General features: G+C 36.9%; 1 long non-coding RNA gene across 1 annotated transcript in view; it reads right to left on the bottom strand.

The window, feature by feature from the left end:
- Nucleotides 1-7,507: 7,507 nt before the first annotated feature.
- The window catches only part of LOC105547322, a 46,328-nt gene continuing 31,290 nt past the window's right edge, over nucleotides 7,508-22,545 (bottom strand). Inside the window, exon 3 of the long non-coding RNA XR_001007208.1 lies at nucleotides 7,508-8,177. This is a non-coding gene — a long non-coding RNA (uncharacterized LOC105547322). The remainder of the gene's footprint in view (nucleotides 8,178-22,545) is intronic.

The raw sequence follows: 22,545 nt of genomic DNA, 5'->3' as shown, positions 1-22,545 counted from the left end.
CCCTGGGCTCAGGAGATGCCCCATGACCCCTCACAACAGAGGCCTCCAGACCTACATGGAGAGCTATGTGGGCAGAGACATTGCTTAATCACAGGCAGAGTCCTTGGAGCCTTGGATCCCCAAGAGCTCCAGCACCAACAGCTGCAGCTCCAGCAACAGGGGAGGCTAGGCTTCCTTGCATGCCCCCCAAAAAGGGGCCAAATCCACGGAGCTGAGCTGTAATGGACTATAGGCCTTACCTACCCTGCATCTCACAGGATAAGGCCCACTTGCCTGAAACCCTAGCCAGGTCACCCCAGCTCTGCCTGAGTAGAGGCCAGAACCACCTCTACACTTCCTTGGGACAGCAGAGAGAAAGCAGGCAGGCTACAATTTTGGCTGCTCCACAGCCCTTGCTCCTGTTGCCCTCACGCTCAGGAAGGTTTGTGGTAATTAGGAACTAACGTGGACTCCAAGCATAGTGTAGCTGCCTTACAGAAAAGTGGCCAGACTCTTTTCCGCTTGAGTCCCCACCTCTGCTACTCTTCATGGTCAGTGCCTCTCAACCTGGTCTCCCAGCACAACCACCTGCCCCCAGCCTAAACGCTTCAGTCAGTGGTCCCTCTGCATTTCTCTGAAGAGGAAATTGTAGAGAAATCCCGCCACTCCTCTGCCATTGCAGCTGCAGTGGTACTGCCCTTGCTGTCCTTGGGCTGGGGAAGGAACAAAGGACCTGGCATCTTCAGTACACCACAGCCATAGTATGACAGAGGAGCCCAGTCTTTCCTCCCTATGAGCCACCCCCAACTCTTCACCAAGCAGGGGTCCTGGCTTAGAACTGCAGAAGAGCTTTCCTATCCCTGGGTGAGCGTACCTACTGGTAGTGGCTCCGTGATTCCCTGGGGAGGGGCTCCCAGAGGTAACCAACGAACCCTGTGCCTCTGTCATGGCCACTGTTCTGCTTCTTCTGCCCTCAAACTGGGGAAGAAACAAAGAGCCTGAGGGCTTTACTCATGCTTCTAGCACTACACAATCACCATATAAAGTGGAGCCCAGCCTCTCTTCCTTGTGAACCCTTGACCCCCAACTCTTCACCAAGTGGGGCCCCCAGCTTGGGACAGCAGCAGAGTGGCTCCGCCCCAGCTGAACATCTCAGTCCAGCTGCTCTGTGTTTCTCTGAGGTGGAGCTCCCAGAGCAACTGAAAGCCCCTCTGCCACTGCTGCTGTAGTGATACTGTCCTTGCTCCTCTTGGACTGGGGAAGAAGCAAAGACCCTGAGTGCTTTAACCACATATCCAGCAAACCACAGCCACCCTAAGGAAAAGAGGCCAGTCTGTCTCCCAGAAAAATCCCCTGCCCTCTTTGCTTATAAAGAAGGGGCCCCTGGCTCGGGCTTACAATGTACACCAATTGGTAGCAGCTCTGCATTTCTCTGGGATGAAGCCCCAAGAGACAAGTGAAAGGCCTTCTGCCACAGCCATTGCCAAGGTCTTTCATTAAAACTGGGAGAGAACATAAAGCCTGAGCTCAGCTTAGGGATGCAGAGTGCAGCTGAGGAGTGTCAAGTAGGGATCTGCAACCAGCACTTGAGTGGGAGAGGAGCCCACACTTTCAGAGCATTGTGAGGGAGCATGGTTGCAATTGTGAGGAAATAGGAACCATGTGACTGAGCCAAGAGCCTTTAACTACTGGCCATTACACTCGGGCACCATCTACTGGATTACATCCCAAATTTCAACAACAAAATTATTTTGCTGATATACCCCCCTGTGAAACCAAGAGCAAGAATTGAGTTCAAAATAAAGACCTACATAAAACCTTGATCTTCTGAAAACATCCAGAAAAGAATTAAACTGATTGTTTTCAAATTATACTACAGTTAAACGTCAACCTACAGAGATGAGAAAGAACATCAACCTACAAAGATGAGAAAGAGCCAGCACAAGTACTCTGGCAACTCAAAAATCAGGGTGTCTTTTTTTCCTCCAAATGATCATGTTAGTTCCCCAGCAAGGGTTCTTAACTCGGATGAAATGTCTGAAATGACAGAAATTGATTTCAGACTGTGGAGAGATCTGAATGGAGAAAGATCATTGAGATTCAGGAGAAAGTCAAAACCCAACCCAAGGAATCTAAGGATTATAGTAAAATGATTTAGGAGCTGAAAGATAAAATGACCATTATAAGAAAAAAAACAAACTGATTTGATAGAGCTGAAAAATACACTACAAAAGTTCCATAATGCAATCACAAGTATTAATAACAGAATAGGCCAAACTGAGGAAAGAATCTCAGAGCTGAAGACTGATTCTCCAAACTAAGTTAGACAAAAAGAAAAAAAATGAACAAAAACCTCTGATAAATATTGCATTATGTAAAGAGACCAAATCTATGACTCATTAGTGTCCCTGAAAGAGAAGGGGGATAGAGCAGACAACTTGGAAAATGTATGTTAGTATATTTTTCATGAAAATTTCCCCAACCATGGTTAGAGAGGCCAACATTCAAATTCAGGAAATGCAGAGAACACATTTGAGGTAATATACAAGAAGACCATCTACAAGACATAATCATCAGATTCTCCGAGGTGAAGATGAAAGAAAAAATAATGTTAACAAGCAGGTAGAGAGGAGGGGCAGGTCATCTGTAAAAGGAACCCCATGAGTAGACCTTTCAGCAGAAACCCAACAAGTCAAAAGGGATTGGAGGCCTATATTCAAGATTCTAAAAGAAAATAATTTCCAACCAAGAATTTTATATTCAGCCAAACTAAGTTTCATAAGCAAAAGAGAAAAATCCTTTTCCGACAAGTAAATTATAAGGGAATTTATTACTACCAGACCTGGCTTACAAGAGGTCCTGAAAGGAGTGCTAAATATGGAAAGGAAACACTGTTACCAACCACTACAAAAACCAACTTAATTACACAGATCATTGACACTATAAGGCAACCACACAAACAAGTCTGCATAAAAATCAGCCAACAACACAATGGCAGGATCAAATCCACATATATCAATGTTAACCTTGAATGTAAATGAGTTAAATGTCCCAATTAAAAGGCACAGAGTGTAAAGCTGATAAAGAAGCCAGATCCAACAGCATGATGTCTTCCAAAGATCCTTCTCTCGTGCAATAACACCCATAGGCTTAAAATGAAGGGATTGAGAAACATTTACCAAGCAAATAGAAATCAGAAAAAAGCAGAGGTTGCTGTCCCAGTGTCAGACAGAACAGACTTTATACCGACAAAGATAAAAAAGATATGCATTACATAATGGTAAAAGGTTCAATTCAACAAGAAGACCTAACTATCCTAAATATATATGCACCCAACACAAGAGCACCCAGATTCATAAAGCAAGTTCTTAGAGATCTAAGAAGAGACTTACTTCCACACCATCGTAGTGGGAGACTTCAATACTGACAGTATTCGACAGATCATCAAGGCAGAAAACTAACAAAGACATTCAGGACCTGAAGTCCACACTTCACCAAATAGACCTAAGAGACAACTACAGAACTCTTGACCCCCACACAATAGAATACACATTCTTTTCATCTGTACATGGCACACACTCTAAAATTGAACATACAATGGGCCATATAACAATTCTCAGCAAATTCAAAAAAAAAAAAAAAAAGAAATCATCATACCAACCACACTTTCCCAACACAGTGCAATAAAAAATATAAAAATGCTAAGAAAATTGCTCGAAATGATATAATTTCATAGAAATTAAACAACCTGCTCCTGAAAGACTTTGGGTAAACGATGAACTTAAGGCAGAAATAAAGACATTCTTTGAAACTAGAGAAAAAAGACAACATACCAGAGTCTCTGGAGCCTGGCTAAAGCAGTGTTAAGAGGGAAGTTTATAGCACTAAATGCCCACGTCAAGAAGTCAGAAAGATCTCAGATTAACAACCTAATATCACATCCAGAGGAACTCAGGAAATAAAAACAAATCATCTCCAAATCTAGCAGAAGACAAGAAATAGCCCAAATCCATCCGGGAGCAGTGGCTCTCACCTGCAATCCCAGCACTGAGGCTAAAGCTGGCAGATCACTTGTGGTCAGGAGTTTGAGACCAGCCAATTACAACAAAAAGTAACCCAAATCAGAGCTGAACTGAAGGAAATAGAAGCACACACACACACACGATCAATAAATCCCTGAGTTGGTATTTTGAAATAATTAACATAAATAGACTGCTAGCTAGACTAATAAAGAGAAAGAATATTCAAATAAACATAATCAGAAATGACAAAGAGAGCATTACCACTGACCCCACAGAAATACAAAAAAACCCCTCAGAGACTACTATTAAATTGGTGCAAAAGTAATTGCAATTTTCACCATTACTTTCAATGGCAAAAACCAGAGTAACTTTTGCACCAACCTACGATTCTATGCACACAAGCTAAGAAATCTTGAGGAAATCAACAAACTCCTGGAAACATACAACCTCCCAAGATTGAACCAGACAGAAATTGAATTTCTAAACAGACCCATAGCAAGTTCCAAAATTGAATCAGTAATAAAAAGCCTACTAATAAGAAAAAACACAGAACCAGATGGATTCACAGCTAAATTCTATCAGATGTATAGAGAAGAACTGATATCATTCCCAAATGAATAAAAATTGCTCTACCATAAAGACACATACATACATGTGTTGATCATAGTATCATTCACAATAGCAAGGACATGTAATCAACCTAAATGCCCATCGACGGTAGACTGGATACAGATATTGTGGTACTCATACATCACGGAATACCACACAGAAAAAAAAAAAAAAAAGAAAGAAAGAAAAACAAACAAAAACACAAGACCTTATTCTCTGCAGCAACATGGATGGAGCTGGAGGCCATTATCCTAAGCAAACTAATTCAGGAACAGAAAACCAAATACTGCATGTTCTCACTTATAAGTGGGAGATAAACATTAAGAAAACATGGACACAAAGAAGGAAACAACAGCCACTGGGCCTACTTGAAGTTAGAGGAAGTGGGAGGAGGGAGAGGATTAAAAAGAACTGCATATTGGGCACCATACTTATTACCTGAGTGATGAAATAATCTGTACAGCAAACCCCCATGACACAATTTACCTACATAATGAAACTGCATGTGCACTTCTGAATGTAAAAAAAGTTGTAAAAAAGAAATCTTATTTCAGCGATTGGGCCATTTGACCATTAGCTATGACATATTACCATTTCAACTGGTTATACTACTTTAATGCTATAATAGCAACATTGACTACTCAGGGTAAAAGACAAAATTCAGGCCGTCAGCTATGGTCAATAAAACATGAACACTGTACCAGAAAGTTTCTTCTTTTGTGTCAAGAGAGACAATTTGATTATACTGAAATAATAGTTTGTTTACATAATTGTAATCAAGTGTTATCTCATTGTACAGATAAACACATTTTCAAATATAGCAATGTATATACTTTTAAAGAACATGAACTTACTTTTCGGGTTAGATGTCCAGAGTTTTAGTAGGCATCCCTTGAACGACCACAGTCCAATCACTAATTTTAAATGATAAACAGCTGTGATCCAGAAAGGTCAAAGAGCTTGTGCAAGAGGACTGATATGGTAAGTGGTGGGGCCAATGTCATCACCAAAGTCTTCAGCATTTGAAAAAATGACATTGATACCTGGACTCCTAATGCCCTTCTTACAATGTCCTGGGAGAAAGGCATACAGTTTTTTACATTCATTATTTTTTTTAGTCCGCTACTAACGTGTACAATGATCAAACAAGATTTGACTATTTAAACTCATTAATATTTTACAGGTCAGAGTATTAGCAACTGACAGCTAGTGAAGTAACACATGGCTTCAATTTGTCTCATTCCGACTGATGATGTGTGCTTTGATCACTTGACCTAGGTGGCATTTTCCAGACTAAAGTTATTCTTATTCCCTTTGTAATTAATACTTATTCTATCAGGAGAGACACTCAAACTTTAAGAATACACTGTTTCTCATGAAACTTTTAATTTTTTCATACATTAATTTATATCAGAAAAGACACCTAGTTTTGTACTTTGTCAATGGGTTAACTCTATATCATTGTATCATTATTTAATTTGCTCCTTAAAATGGTCCTGGTTTGGTCAGTGGGAATCCCTTTACCTAGTTTCAATGTCTTTTCCATGCATCTGCATCATTATTTTAGAGAGCTCACTTGCTTTCTGGCCCAGGATACCCAGGATCATCTTGTAGTTTTTCTGGCCCAGCCGTTAAGCCAGCATTTTTCTGAGGACACTAGCTGGTTTTTTATTTTTAGTGGAGAATAATATTTAGAAGTTATAATCCGTGTTGGGTATGCTCATTGTTGCTGAGACATTATTGTTCCCCAGCCTTTTCAGTGGACAGGGCTAAGGAATATATGTATGTACAAACACAAGTAGTGTAAAATAACTACATATTTAATTGTAGTACAATATATAATACAGTGAAAACTTATGTGTATATTTGTTTCTGTATCCATCTAGATGTTTTGAAAACCATGAATTCACAATGAAGCCTCTGATGCCGGACTATCACCATGCTTTCATATAATATTTTCCTTTTCCGTATTTATAATTTCTTCTGTAATAGTGAGAAAATTAGTTCCCATTGTTTTCTAAACATATATAAATAAATATATATTCTAAACATATATATGTTTGTGTGTATGTATGTGTGTGTGTGTATATATATTTCATGAGTCCTTACATGCATTATCAAACTCCTATTGCTGCCATTGCTACCAGCTTCTCCTAACATGGTTGCCCTCCTCACACTTCTCAGAATTCTGTTGCTCTTTCACGGCTGCCTTCCTCACTACACTCTGGCAATGATACCATGCAGCTGAACTTCACCCTGCCTATCTTTTCCCTTCTCTGCCACTTTGTGTACTTACACCTCGCTCCAGGATACCCTTCTCTAAGGATGCCCTCCTTATCCTGATCAAGATCTGATACTCTTGCTAGATTGCTTCCTATGCTGATGCTTTCCTCACCTTGCTGAATCTCTGGCACTTGTCACTAGATGGTGCCTCTAGTTAACACCCTGTTTTTCCTCCCATCAGGCTCTGACGCCTTGAACTGGACTGCCTTTCTCTATGCATTTTCTTGTTACTGTGCCTGAGCTCTGACAAAACACACTTGGCTGCTCCTTCACCTGCACATTCTGTACTCAGGCTCTGACATTCCATGTTGGACTATCCCTCTCCTCACTTTAATTTGGCTCTGACATCTCATATCTCTGCAGGGGCTCTGACACCTTATGCTAGGAAGTAGTAAGTCCCTTGCAGCCACTGAGGGTAATATCCCCTTGAAGCCTGCTCTGAAACTCAAAGAAAAGGATGAACAGCTGATTCTGTGTCATTTCCTTTAGCTCTAGAGATGTCTGAGGATTTGATTCTTGGCCAATTATTCTTATATACTCATAAAATCATTTTTAAAATTCTATACTAAATTCAAGGGAGATATGAACCTGATCAAAATATGTATTGAACCAGACACTGTCAACATTTTTTATTAAATAAGGAAAAACCAGCTTTGATGACACACAACTGCCTTTGTAGATGGAAGCTGGTCATGGACTCCTAGTCATATATATTGGAAGGGCTAAGTGATTATCTGGTTATAAAGGCTAAAGGGATCCTAGAGCTTATTGGCTTCCCTGAGCTGAGTTTGTCTGCACATATTCAACCTCATTTCTTAGCATAAAATGCCTGGGACACCAGAAGCTGAGTCTAGGAATCACATGTTTCCTCTATACTCTGGCTGTGGATACTATGTAGCCTGTTTTTTTCTTTTAAGCTTTAGCTAACTAAACTTGGTGCTTGCTAAAGGCTACTACATTTAATAAATTTAATTATTGATTGATAGAAATCCAAGCCTGTAGCGGCTGGTAGAGCAGAGTGGAAGTTGTAGCGTTCTTGGCCCATTAAAGAATGCATAACTAAGCAAGTCTGGGTTTAGAAGAAAGGCTGTAAAATCACACACCATATAGTGTGTGCTTCTGTGAGTCATCAAACATATGCAAAAATTTTGATCCAGTCTTCTGAGTCTTTGAAAAAGGTTGGTTGTGCGAATAGAAGAGATAATTCTGAGTATCTAGCCAAGGTTAGCTTCCAGGCAGGGGATCGGACCTTTGAGTCAGCAACACAGCAGAGAAAAGTATTTTCTATTAGGAGGTAAAGGATATAAATTAGACTGAATATATACATATATGTGCTCTGCTTAATTGGTTATGGAAGTACTACTCCTTTTTTGGATTATCTACATCTCCAGATTTTAAACAAAATTAGAGAATGGAAAAAACCTAAGAAGTAGATGCCAAACTGCTGGGCGCGGTGGTTCACACCTGTAATCCCAACACTTTGAGAGGCTGAAGCAGGCAAATCACCTGAGGTTGGGAGTTCAAGACCAGCCTGGGCAACATGGAGAAACCCCCATCTCCACTAAAAATACAAAATTAGCCAGGCGTGGTGGCACATGCCTGTAATCCCAGCTACTGGGGAGGCTAAGGCAGGAGAATCGCTTGAACCCGGAAGGTGGAAGTTGCAGTGAGCCAGGATCGCGTCATTGCACTCCAGCCTGGGGAACAAGAGTGAAACTCTATCTCAAAAATAAGTAAATAAATAAACGAAGTAGATGCCAGACAATATAAGAATGAATACTTAAGTAAATACAAATATTTTTCACTTAATGTTCATAATTTGCAAGTACAAACCAGATATCTGTGCAGAAACACTAACCAAACTAATTTTTAATTATAATCTTTTAATTTTCTGGTAATTGTTGATTTGCATGCAGTTGAAAGAAATAGTTCTGAAAGATTCTGTGAATCCTTTACTCGAGTTCCTCCAATGATAACATCTTACAAAACTATAGTACCATATTGCTACTAGGAGATTGTCATTGGTGCTGTCAAGATATGGAACATTTCTATCACAACAAGCATTCTCATGTTAACTTTTTATAATCACATCTGATTTTCTCCTACCTCACCCCTCTTTAACCTTGGCAACCACTAATTTGTTCTCCAATGTCATAATATGGTAAATTTCAAGAATATAATATAAATGAATTCGTATACTATCTAACCTTTTGGGATTGTTTCTGTACTCCTCAAAATTATCTGGAGACTTACCCAGTTTTTTGTGTGTAACAGTATTTTTTTAAATCCTGAATAGTATTCCATGATATTGCTATACCACACTTTGTATAACCATTCACATATTGAAGAACATCTGATGATTGTTTGTGGTGTTTAACTATTACAAATAAATCTACTATAAACATTAGTGTACAGGTTTTCTATATATTAGTGTAGAAGTTTTTATTTTCCTGGATAAAAGTCCAGCAGTTCAATTACTGAGTCAGGTGGTAGGTGGATGTTTAATTTTTTAAGTAATTGTCAAACTGTTTTGCAGAGTATCAGTACCATTTCTTTCATATCCTCACTAGCAACAAAGTGAAATAAATTCTGCACATTCCAACTAGCATTTGATGTTAATATATTTCATTTTAGCAATTCTGATGTGTGTGTAGTGATATGGTGATTTTATTTTCAGCTTTTGTAATGGATAATTATTTTGAAAATGTTCTTAGCTGAAATGTATCTTCGTATATGTTGCTCACTCTGTTTTCACTGTTGAGTTCTGAAAGCTTTTTGTTACTAACATTTTCTCACTACTCAATATGTATACTCTTTATTTTTCTTGTGTTATTGCACTAGCTATGACTTCTAGTACAATTCTGAATAAGGGTGATGAGGAGATATCCTTGTGTTACTCTGGAATGTAGCGAGAAAACATGCAATTTCTTACTGTTAAGCATGACAATAGCTTTCGGCTTTTTGCAGATGTTCTTTGTCAAGTTTAGGAAATTTCTCACTATTTTTAGTTTGAGAACTTTTTTCTTTACCATTAATGAGTGTTTAAAGTGTCAAATACTCTTAATGTACTATAGCCTGTTGGTGTGCCGAATGCATTATTTTCAAATGTTCAGAACATCATTGCATAGCTACTATAAATCTCATTTGGTCTTGGTGTATAATTCTTTTTATATATTGTTGGAACTGATTTCCTAATATTTTGTTGAGGATTTTTGCATCTGTGTTTATGATAGCTGTTGTCTGTAGTTTCCATTTCTTGTAAAATCTTCAACTGTTTTTGTATTAGATTAATTCTATATTTACGGAATTATTTAAGAAGTGTTCCCTTGTCTTACACTTTTTGGAAGACACTGTTATATATACACCCATGAAACTTTCACCTCAGTCACAATAATGAACATATACATCATTAAAAAACTTTCTTCATGCTCCTTTGTAATTCTTGTATCCTTCGTCTTCCCCTCCTCAAGCACTGTCTGTCACTACTCATTAATTTGAACTTTCTAGAACTTTATATAAATGGATTGATAAAAATATGCTTTTCATTCTGACATCTTTAACTCAGCACAAATTTTGAAATTCATTTGTATTATAGCATGTAACAACAGTTAATTCCTTTTTGTTACTGAGTAGTATTTCACTGCAAGAATATATATTAGTTTGTTTGTTCACTAACTTGTTCAGGGACATTTGGATAATTTCTACATTTTAGCTATTAAAAATAAAGCTGGTAGAAACGTTCATGTATCAGCCTTTGTAACACTTTTCCTTTCATGTAAATATTTAGTTGCAGAATGATTGCGTCATATTCAAAGTGTATACTTAACTTTCAAAAAATTGCCACACCATTTTCCAAAGTAGCTTTGCCATTTTAACTTGCCATCAGCATTGATGCAAGTTTTAGTTGCTCCACATGCTTACTAACAGTTGGTATAATCAGTCAGTAATTTTCATTTCAGCCGTTTTACTAGCTGTGTAATGGCATCTAGATATGATTTTAATTTGCATTTCCCTAATGACTAAAATGTTGAGCATCATTTTTCTGTTTATTTGCCATTCTTACATCTTTTTTGGTCAACGTTTGTTAAGATATTTGTCTCATTTTTAAAATACCGATATCAGATATATGATTTGCAACTATATTGTCCTAGTCTGTAGGTTGTATTTTTCTTTTTTAAACTGTGCCTTTGAAAGTGCAGAAGATTTTAGTTTTGATAAAATCCAATTAAACAATTTATTTTTTCATAAATCATATTTTTGAAATCATATCTGAGAAGTTTTTGTGTAACTCGAGGTCAAAAAGCCTTTCTTTTAGCTATCTGTACGTATTGTAGTTTTGCATTTTATACTTTTTTATGATCAAATTTAAAGGAATTTTTATATGTAGTCCAAAAAAACCCTTTTTTTTAATTTTGCCTATAGATATCTAATTATTTTAACATCATTTGTTTTTAAAAAAGACTGTCTTTCTTCCACTGACTTGTATTTGTACCTTTGTCATAAATCAGTTCTCCACAAATGTTTGTCTCTTACTGGATTCTCTACTTAGCTCTATTGATTTTATTTTTCCTATCTTTGTGTCAAATACCACCTGTCTTCATTACTACAGTTCTATAGTAAGTCTTGAAGTCAGGTAATAATCTTGATTTTATTCTATAGATAGAAATTAGAGCCAGGCACCATGGCTAACCCTGTAAGCCTAGCACTTTGGGAGGCCGAAGCAGGCAGATCAGTTGAGCTCAGGAGTTTGAGACAAGCCTGACTAACATTGTGAAACTCCGCGTCTACTAAAAATGCAAAAGTTAGCCAGACATGGTACACACCTGTAAACTCAGTTACTCTTGTGGCTGAGTCATGAAAATCACTTGAACCCAGGAAGTGGAGGTTGCAGTGAGCCGAGATCACGCCACTGCACTCTAGCCTGGATGACCGAACGAGACGTTGTCACCACCATCACCACCAACAATAACAATAACAATAACAACAGATGTTAGGAAGTACTTCAACTTTGTTCCTCTTGTAAAATATTACTTTTTGCTGTTTTGGGACCTTGGTATTGCCATGTGAATTTTAAAATTGGTTACTCAATTTCTGAAAAAAACTTTCAGTTTTCATTTAATATACACATTAATTTAGGAAAAACTGGTATCTTAAATTGACAATTCATAAACATTTCTCTGTTTATGTCTCCTTTGCATTTCTCCTTTTCTTAGACCTTCATTAATTTCTCTCATAACTGTTTTACAGTTTTTGATTTGCTGGTCTTGCATATCTTTTTGCATTTTATATTTTAATGTTATTGTAAGGGTGTTTTTAAATTTCAATTTCAGATTAATCATTGGTGGAATATAGAAAAGCAATTTCTTTTACTATTTTGATTTTGTATCCTGCAATATTGCTAAATTTTTGTAGTATTTCTAGGATTTTGGTAGAGTCTATTTGATTTTCTAATATAGATTATCACTTCTGCAAACTAAGATAGTGTTATTTTTATTTTCCAATTTGAATAATATTTACATATTTTTCTTGCCTGTGTGCACTGCCTATACCTTCTATTTGAATATATGTGATAATAGCAGACATCCTTGCCTTGTTCCTAACCTTAGGGATAAAGTGTGTAACTTATTACCATTAAATATGGTGTTAGCAGTAGGATTTTCATGGAAGTTCTTTATTAGGTTGAAGATTTCCCCTTTTGGCTATATCTTTCATCAGAAATGGATGTTGGATTTTTGTAAAAGTTTTTTCCTGAGTATACTGAGATGGTCATACTTTTTTTGTTGTTAATGTGTTTAATTGCATGATATTTTAATTTTAAACTAGGTTTGCATTCCAATGATCAATTCTTATCTTTCTAATATATCATTAAATTCAATTTGCTAAAGTTTTGATTAAAATTTTTGCATTTATTAATGAAGGATATTAGTTTGTATGTTTCATTATCTTGTAACATCTTTGTCCGGTTTGAGTATCAGTGTATTGCTGCCTTCACAGAATGAGTTGGAGAATGTTCTCTGCTTGCAACTTTCTGGAAGAGATTGTGTAAAATTGAGAGGATTACTTTCTTAAATGTTTGGTAGAACTCACCCATATAGTTATCTGGCCTGGGTTCTCTTTTTCAGTAGGTTTTTAACTACATATTTAATTTCTTTAACTGATATAGAACTACTCATGACATCTATTTCTTCTTAAGTGAACCTTCATAGTTTGTATTTTTCAAGGAACATTTTCATTTCATTGAAACTATCAAATTTAAAACCATAAACCATTTATAAAATTTATCTATTATCCTGTAAATATTTATAGAACCTGTACTGATATCACATCATCTACCTCATTCCTGATATTAGTAATTTGTTTCTTCTTTCTTTCCTGGTAAGTTTGGTGAAAGGCTTATTGATTTGGGGTTTAATCAAAGAAACTGTTTCACTGATTTTTCTATGCTGTTTTTCTGTTTTATATTTTAGGATTTTCATATTTATTTTTATAATGTTATTCATTCTCCTTGCTTTGGGTTTATTTTGCTGAACTTTTCCCAGTTTTTTAAGCTGAAGTTGTTTATTTGAGGACTTTATTCTTTTCTTATATTGACATTTAGTACTATACATTCCCACCATGTACTACTTAGTGGCAAATGACATGTTTTGATATGCTGTGTTTTTACTGTTATTCAATTCAAAATACTTTTAATTTGTATTCTATTGTTTTCTGTTACCCATTAGTTATTTAAAATTATTCATGTGGTTCATGACATTTGAGAATATTCCAAATGTCTTTCTGTAATCAATCTCTACTTTAATTTCATTGTGGTTAGAGAATATTCTTTGTAAGAGTTGAATTCTTTTAAACTTATTAAAACATTTTATTGCTCAGAAGATGGTCTATCCTACTAAATATTCCAGCTGCACTTAAAAAGAATGTACATTCTGCTGTTGTTGGGTGGAGTGGTCAAAAAAATGTAATTATGTCAAGGTGATTTAATGTGTTTTTATTTTTTTTATAATTTTACTGATTCTCTGTCTACATTTTGTTATTTATTGAAAGAGAGATGTTGGGATCTCTGGCTATAATGGTGGACTTTTCCATTTCTCCTTACATTTCTATCAATTTTTGCTTTATGTATGTTAAAGTTCATTAAGTTAATAAACATTTGGTAATGTTATGTACTTTTGCTAGATTGATGAATCTACTTTTTCTGACATGGTTATAGCCATTGAAATTTTGTTTTTAGTGGTATTAACATGGTATATTTTTTCTATTTTATTTTAAACATATTTTTGTCTTTATAAAGTTTGTTACTTATGATCATCATATAGTTGTGATGTGTGATTTTATCCAATCTGAAAATCTCCTCCTTTTAATTGAAGTATTTATACCACAGCAGTTTAGTGTGATTATTGATATACGTAAATTGTATTATGTCATCTTGCTGTCTGTTATTTGTCTCATCTGTTGTTATTATTTTACACATTTATTGTTAATGTTTTTCTCCCTTTTTTGGATTTTTTTATGATTAAATTTTATTTCCTTTGTTGTTCTAGTAACTTTTTTGTTGTTGTTGTTACTTTAGTGATTAGTTCAGGGTTTAGTGTGAACATCTTTAACTTATCACAGTCTGCCCTTAAGTGATATTATATCACTTCACATGTAGCATAAAAGCCTTTTAAAATTTAGTATTAGAATAACGATGTTTCTTAGATAATTTAGGCTATTTAACAAAGTACCATGGGCCACACAGCTTATAAACCATGTAAATTTATTTTTTACAGTTCTGGAGACTGGGACGTCCAAGATCAAGTCACTGGTAGATTTAGTTTCTGGTGAGAGTCCATTTCCTGATTCACAGATAGTGCCTTTTAGTTGTGTCCTCACATAGTCAAAGGGGCAAGGCTTCTTTCTGGGACCTCTTTTGTTAGAACACTAATTCCATTCACGAGGGATCAACCTTCGTGACCTAACTACCTCCCAAATGACCCCTACTTCTCATACCATCACTTTGTGAAAAGGTTTCAACATATGAATTTTGGGTGAACACGAACTATGTTAACTATAAAGTATTTGTGTGTGTGTGGAGCATTGGTGAAGAGTATTAAAGCAATGCAAAAAGATGAGTAGGACTTTGCAACTGCCTTTAAATATGTTATACTGTTGCTTCTGTTTAGAACCATCAGCAGAACACCAAAGTCATATTAACTTGGTTCTTCTGGTACAAGAATTCTAGAAATAGATTGTCTGCACAATGTCTTCAAAATGCCAGAAACCTTATAAAAATACTACATTTGATTAAAGAGAATTTCACTGATAAGATCTCACAGTTTTATGGAAAGGCATTATCTTACAAGGGTTTTACGAACTGTTATTATATGCTATTTTACATGCAAAATGTAAATATTTGTCTCTTGAAAAAAAATTTCCAGGTCCAAACTAGTTTTGAACACACTGATTGTTTTCAATCTTACAGAGTCTCAGTAGAGATTCTTAGTAAAGTTTTAAACATTCTCAGTAAAGAGATCCTGTGAACAAACCTTTTAATTAACTAATTATTTTCAGAACTTATATGACTATATTGCTATATATCTTCTGTTTTTCTTGCCTATATTTCCAATTCATCCTTTTCTACTCTGCTCTCTGCCTTGAAAGACTGACCTGTATGTGTTGCAGCAGCAGATTTCCTAGCTCCCTAACTTTACTATGGGTTTGACTTACAACATAAGAAGAAAGACAGACATTCAGGTACTTGTTCCTTCGGTTTCAATTCTACTGGTTATTCCTGTTTTTGTCCCTGATAGAAAACCATGATTCCTAAACATAGCCTTTCACATATGAATCTTTCTTTTAATGTTTAGGTTAGGTTCTCCTCCTTTTATCCCTTTATCTTATAACAGTAACAGTTAATAACGCTAGGTTACTGTAATTTCCCTTTTGGCTTATTTAGAATCCGTCCATACCTTGGAAGTAGCAAAGCTGTTCCTGAAATGTCCTTCCTGCTGAGGTATTCTTTTTTTTTTTTTTCCAGAATAACTATTAACATCTATTAGAACACTACTGTTCCAGAGACAATAATTTAGGACAGTTGAATGCTATAAAGGGTCATGGAATATTGTTTAGTAGGCATGGTATTTAGTTTCAGTTGTAATAAAAAAATGGTTTTGAAAACTTTATTGAATTACTTGACCTCTCTAGGATTTATTTTTAACATCTGTACAATAAATTTATCATATTAGGTGATTCCTAGAGTTCTTTTAAACTTGAATTCACTTGAGATGCTATTTTCCTAGCCATTATACAAGGTACTCTATCAGAGCATTAATAAATTTACAGGGGGTTGAGGTAGAGCAAAACAGTGGAAGAGAAGGCTCCACCAATCATTTCCCCCACAAGGATACCAATTCAACAACTATTTACACTAAAAAGGCACCTTAATAAGAACCAAAAATCAGGTGAGCACCACAGTACCTTGTTTTAACTTCATATCTCTGAAAGAGGCACTGAAGAGGAAAACAAACAAACAACAACAACAAAAAAAAAACAGTCATCAATAGCTGACAGCATCCTTTCCTGGCAGTAGTGGCATGCTGCAGAGTGAGTTTCTGTTCACTAGGCAGAGGGACTATCTCAGTGCTGCCCTATTATAGCAGAAAAACAAAACTGGACTAAAGTCAGGTGACTCCCACCCATTGAGGGAACATTTAAACCAGCCGTAGTCAGAGGAGAATCCTGGTCTCAACATTCAAACTTGAGATCTCACATGGGCTAAAGTGCCCTGTGACCCTAAATAATTTTGAAAGGAAGTCTAGTCCACAAGGACTGCAAAACCTTGGGTGAATCCTAGCACAGATAGAGGCCCAGAGCCAGCAGACTGGGGAAACATGAGACCTATTGAGACACCAGCAAGGACAGCTACAGGAGTGCTGGCATCACCCTTCTCCTAACCCCAGGCTGCACAGCTCATGACTCCAAAAAGACACCTTTCTTCTGACTGAGGAGAGGAGAAAAAAAGACTGCGGAGGACTTTGTTGTGCCTCTTGGACACCAGCTCAGTCACAGCAGTATAGGTCAGTGGTCAGAGCTATGAGGCCCCTTTTCTAGGCTCTAGCTTCTGGATGACATTTCTAGACACTCCCTAGGATAGAAAGGAAACTAACTGCTGCCTTGAATGGTAGGACCCAGTCCTGGCAGGATTCATTACCTGCTAACTGAAGAGCCCTTGGGCCCTGAATAACAAACACTGATACCCAGGTACTACATCAAGGGCTTTGGGTAAGACTCTGAGATTTGCTGGCTACAGGTGAGACTCAGTGCATTACCAGCTGTGGTGGCTACAAGGCAAGACTCCTTCCCCTTCAAAAAAGCAGAGGGAAAAGTAAAGGGGACTTGGCCTTAGACCTTAGGCACCAGCTTGGTTGCACAAGTGGAGAGCACCAAGCAGGCTCTGGGAACCTCAATTCTGGGACTTAACTCTCGAATGGCATTTCTGGACCTGCTCTGGCTCAGAGGGGAGCCCACTGCCCTGAAGGGTGAATCTCAGCCAGGCAGCATTCACCACAAACTTATTGAAGAACTCTTAGGGCTTAGGGGTACATTGGCTATAGTCTGGTCCTACTCTCCATGGGCCTGGGATGGTAGTGGCCATTGGATGAGGCTCCTCTGGCTTTGGGAAGGCAAAAGAAGAGTGAGAAGGACTATGTCTTGTGGTTTGAGTGCCAGCTCAGCTGCAGTACAATAGAACACGAGATAGACTTCTAAGAATTTTTACTGTAGTCCCTGGCTCCCATATGGCACCTCTGGACCCATTTGGGGTCTGGGACAAATCACCACCCTGAAAGAAAAAACACAAGTCTGACTGAGTTTGGCACCTGGTGTTTTTAGAGTGCCAGACCTTGAGAGAACACAGGCGGTAGCTAGGGAGTGGTTACAGCAGGCCTTGGACAAGACCCTGTGCAGTACTGACTTTAAGTCTGATCCAGTACAGTCATAGTAATGATAGCCACAGGATGTCTGGGCCACTCCACCCCTAGTTTCAGATGGCTCAGGATAGAGACAGAGACTCCATTTGTTTGGGAGAAAGTAAGAGAATAGAACAATAGTGTTTTCCTGGTAATCCATAGGAGTCTTTTGGACCTTGTCCAGGATAAGGTGGTACTTCTATAAGTCTGCAAAAAGCACAGTATTACTAAGTTTGGTGTACTCCTAAGGTAGATTCAGCTTAGATCATAGCACCCAAAGTCTTTTGAATATTTGGAAAACCTTCCCAAGAAGAAAGGGTACAAACAAGCCCAGAGTGAGAAAACTACAATAAATACCTAATCTTTAATGCCCAGACACAGACAAACATCTTCAAGTATCAAGAGGATCCAGGAAAACATGACCTCACCAAATAATCTAAATAAGGCACAAGGGACCAGAGAAGTTCTTTTTTTTTTTTTTTTTTTTTTTTGAGACGGAGTCTCGCTCTGTCACCCAGGCTGGAGTGCAGTGGCTGCATCTCAGCTCACTGCAAGCTCTGCCTCCTGGGTTTACGCCATTCTCCTGCCTCAGCCTCCCGAGTAGCTGGGACTACAGTTGCCCGCCACCTCGTCCAGCTATTTTTTTGTATTTTTTAGTACAGACAGGGTTTCACCATGTGAGCCAGGATGGTCTCGATCTCCTGACCTCGTGATCCACCCTTCTCGGCCTCCCAAAGTGCTGGGATTACAGGCTTGAGCCACCGCGCCTGGCCAACAAGGGACCAGAGAAACAGAAGTATATGATTTTTCAGATAAAGTATTCCAAACAGCTGTTTTCAGGAAACTCAATAAAATTCAAGAAAACATGGGGAATGAATTCAGAATTTTATTAGATACATTTAATAAAGAGACTGAAGTAATTAAAAAGAGTCAAGAATAAATTCTGGAGCCAAAAAAAATGCAATCGGCATAATGAAGAATGCATCAGAGTCCTTTAACAGCAGAACTGATCAAGCAGAAGAAAGAATTAGTGAGCTTGAAGACAGGCTATTTGAAAACATACACTCAGAAGAGACAAATGAAAAATGAATAGAAGGACTACCGCCTAAGTTCTCTCAAGACCTAGCACTCTAAAATCAACCTACAGGATCTAGAAAATAGCCTCAAAGGGGAAAACATAAAAGTTATTGGCCTTAAAGAGGAGAGTAGAGGAAGAGATAGCAGTAGAAAGTTTATTCAAGGGATATAATAACAGAACTTCCAAAACCTAGAGAAATATATCAATAACCAAGTACAAGAAGGTTATAGAACACAGGACAGATTTAACCCAAAGAAGACTACCTCAAGTCATTTAATAATCAAACTTCCAAAGGTCAAGGATAAAGAAAATATTCTAAAAACATCAAGAAAAAAGAAACAAGTATGATACAATAGAACTCCCATACGTCTGGCAGCAGACTTTTCAGTGCAAACCTTACAGACCAGGAGAGAGGGACATGATACATTTAAAGTGCTGAAGGGAAAAAACTTTTACCCTAGAACAGTATTAGATTGGTGCAATAATTAGTGTGATTTTAGGTTTGTGCAAAAGTTATTGCATTAAAAGGGAATGGCAAAAACTGCAATAACTTTTGCACCAACATAATGTATGTGATGAAATTATCCTTCAAACATGAAGGAGAAATAAAGACTTTTCCAGACAAACAAAAGCTGAGGGATTTTATCAAAACCAGACATTTTCTACAAAAATTTCCAGAGAGAGTTCTTCAATCAGAAAGAAGAGAATGTTAATGAGCAATAAGTAATTACCAGAAGCTACAAAACTCACTGATGATAGTAAGTACACAGAAAAACATGGAATATTATAACACTGGGATTAAGGTGTATAAACTACTCTTATCCTAAGTGGAAAGACTAAATGATAAATCATTCAAAAATAAAAACTTCACCAATCTTTGAAGACATCAACATTACAATAAGATGTAAAAAAATAAAAAATTAAAGTGAGAGGGTGAAAGTAATACAGGGAGTTTTTATTACTTTAATTTTTGCTTGTTTATGCAACAAGAGTTAAGTTGTTATCAGCTTAAAATTATAAGTCATACGATAATATTTGCTACCCTCATAACCTCAAACCAAAACCTATAAGAGATACACAAAAAATTAAAAGGAAGAAACTAAATCATATCACCAGAGAAAATCACCTTCACAAAAAAAAGAGGACAGGAAGGAAAAGAAGGGGGAAGAGAGGACAACAAAACAACCAAAAAACAAATAACAAAATGGAAGAAGCTAAGTCCTTACTTATCAATGATAACATTGAATGTATGGACTAATCCCTCTAATCAGAAGACATAGAGTGTTTGAATGGACAAGAAAATAAGAATCAATGATCTGTTGCCTACAAGAGACACACTTTACATGTAAAAGCACACAGAGACTAAAAATCAAGGGATGAGAAAAATATATTTCATGCCAATGGAAACCAAAAACGAGCACAAGTGACGACACTTAAATTGGACAAAATAGATTTCAAGACAAAAACTGTAAGAGGAGGCAAAGTAAGTCACTATATAATGACAAAGGGGTCAATGTAGCAAGGTGATATAACGATTTTAAACATAGATGCACCTAACACTGGAGCAGCCAGATATATAAAGTAAATATTATTAGAGCTAAAGAGAGAGATAGGCCTCAATACAATAATAGGTAGAGACTTCAACTTTTAGCATTGGACAAATCTTCCAGACCGAAAATCAACAAAGGAACATTAGATTTAATCTGCGCTATAGACCAAATGGATATAATAGATATTTACAGAACATTTCATCGAAGAGCTACAGAATACACATTTTTTTCTTCTCAGCACATAGATTATTCTCAAGGATATACCATATGTTAGGTCACAAAACAAGTCTAAAATATACAAAAAAAATTGAAATAATATCAAGCATCACCTCTGACAATATAATAAAACTAGAAATTAATAACAAAAGGAATTCTGGACATTATGCAATAAATGGAAATTAAAAACAATATGACCAAACTGAATGACCAATGTAGGTCAATAAAGAAATTAAAAAAGAAATTTTAAAAAAACTTCTTGAAACAAATGACAATGCAAACACAACATACTGAAACCTATGGGATACTGCAGAAGCAGTACTAAGAAAAAAGTGTATTGTCATTAGTTCCTACATAAAAAAATTAAAAACTTCAAATAAGCAACCTAATGTTGCATCTTAGAGAGCCAGAAAAGCAAGAGCAAATCAAACCAAAATTAGTAGAAGAAAATAAATAATGAGGATTAGAGCAGAAATAAATGAAATTACAATGAAGAAACTAATACAAAAATGAATGAAAGAAAAAGCTGGTTTTTTGAAAAGTTAAACCAAAGTGACAAAACTTTAGCCAGAGTAACTAAGAAAATATGAGAGAAGATCCAAATAAATAAAATCACAGATGATAAAGGAGACCTTACAACTGTTAAGTGTAGAAATTGAAAGGATCATTAGTGGGTACTATGAGCAATTATGTGCCAACAGGTTAGAAAATGTAGAAAAGTGGACAAATTACTAGACACATACAATCTACCAACATTCAACCATGAAGAAATTAAAAAACTAAGTAGAACATTAAGTAATGAAATCAAAGCTGTAGTAAAAATCTCCATCAGGGCCAGGCACGGTGGCTCATGCCTATAAACCCAGCACTTTGGGAGGCCGAGGTGGTGGATCATGAGGTCAGAAGATCAAGACTATCCTGGCTAATACACTGAAACCCCGTCTGTACTAAAAATACAAAAAATTAGCCAGACATGGTGGTGGGTGGCTGTAGTCCTAGCTACTCAGGAGACTGAGGCAGGAAAATGATGTGAACCTGGGAGGCGGAGCTTGCAGTGAGGCAAGATCCTGCCACTGTACTCCATCCTGGGTAACAGAGCAAAGCTCCGTCTCCAGGGAAAAAAAAAAAAAGTGGCTCATGCCTGTAATCCCAGCACTTTGGGAGGCCAATGCAGGCAGACCACGAGGTCAGAAGATCAAGACCATACTGACCAACATGGGGAAACTCCATCTCTACTAAAAATACAAAAATTAGCTGGGTGTGGTGGCACATGCCTGTAATCCCAACTACCTGGGATGCTGAGGTAGGACAATCACTTGAACCAGGGAGTCAGAGGTTGCAGTGAGCCAAGATCAGGCCACTGCACTCCAATCTGGGCAACACAGCAAGACTCCATCACAAAAAAAAAAAAAAAAAACAAAAACCCTTATGAAAAGCCAAGCACTTGTGATGGCTTCACAGCTGAATTCTATGAAACATTTAAGGAAGAACTAATACCAATTTTACTTAAACTATTCCAAAAAGCAGAGGAATATGGAGTACTTTCATACTCGTTCTACAAGGTCAATAATACCCTGATACCAATACCAAGTGAAGACACATTCAAAAAAGGAAATTATAGGCCAGTATCTCTGATGAATATTGACTCAAAAATCCTCAACAAATACTAGAAAACTGAATTTTGCAATACATTAAAAAGACCATTCATCATGACCAAGTGTGATTTATTCCTGGGATGCAAGGATGGTTCAACACATGCACATCAAACAATGTGATAATCATATGAACAGAATGATGGACAAAACCCATTTGATCATTTCAATTGATGCTGAAAAGTATTTGATAAGAATCAATATTCCCCT

Source organism: Mandrillus leucophaeus, unplaced genomic scaffold, assembly GCF_000951045.1.
Source record: "Mandrillus leucophaeus isolate KB7577 unplaced genomic scaffold, Mleu.le_1.0 Scaffold385, whole genome shotgun sequence".
Classification (NCBI taxonomy): Eukaryota; Metazoa; Chordata; class Mammalia; order Primates; family Cercopithecidae; genus Mandrillus; species Mandrillus leucophaeus.
The sequence above is the reverse complement of the archived record's forward strand: the minus strand, read 5'-3'. Positions and strand labels throughout refer to the sequence as shown.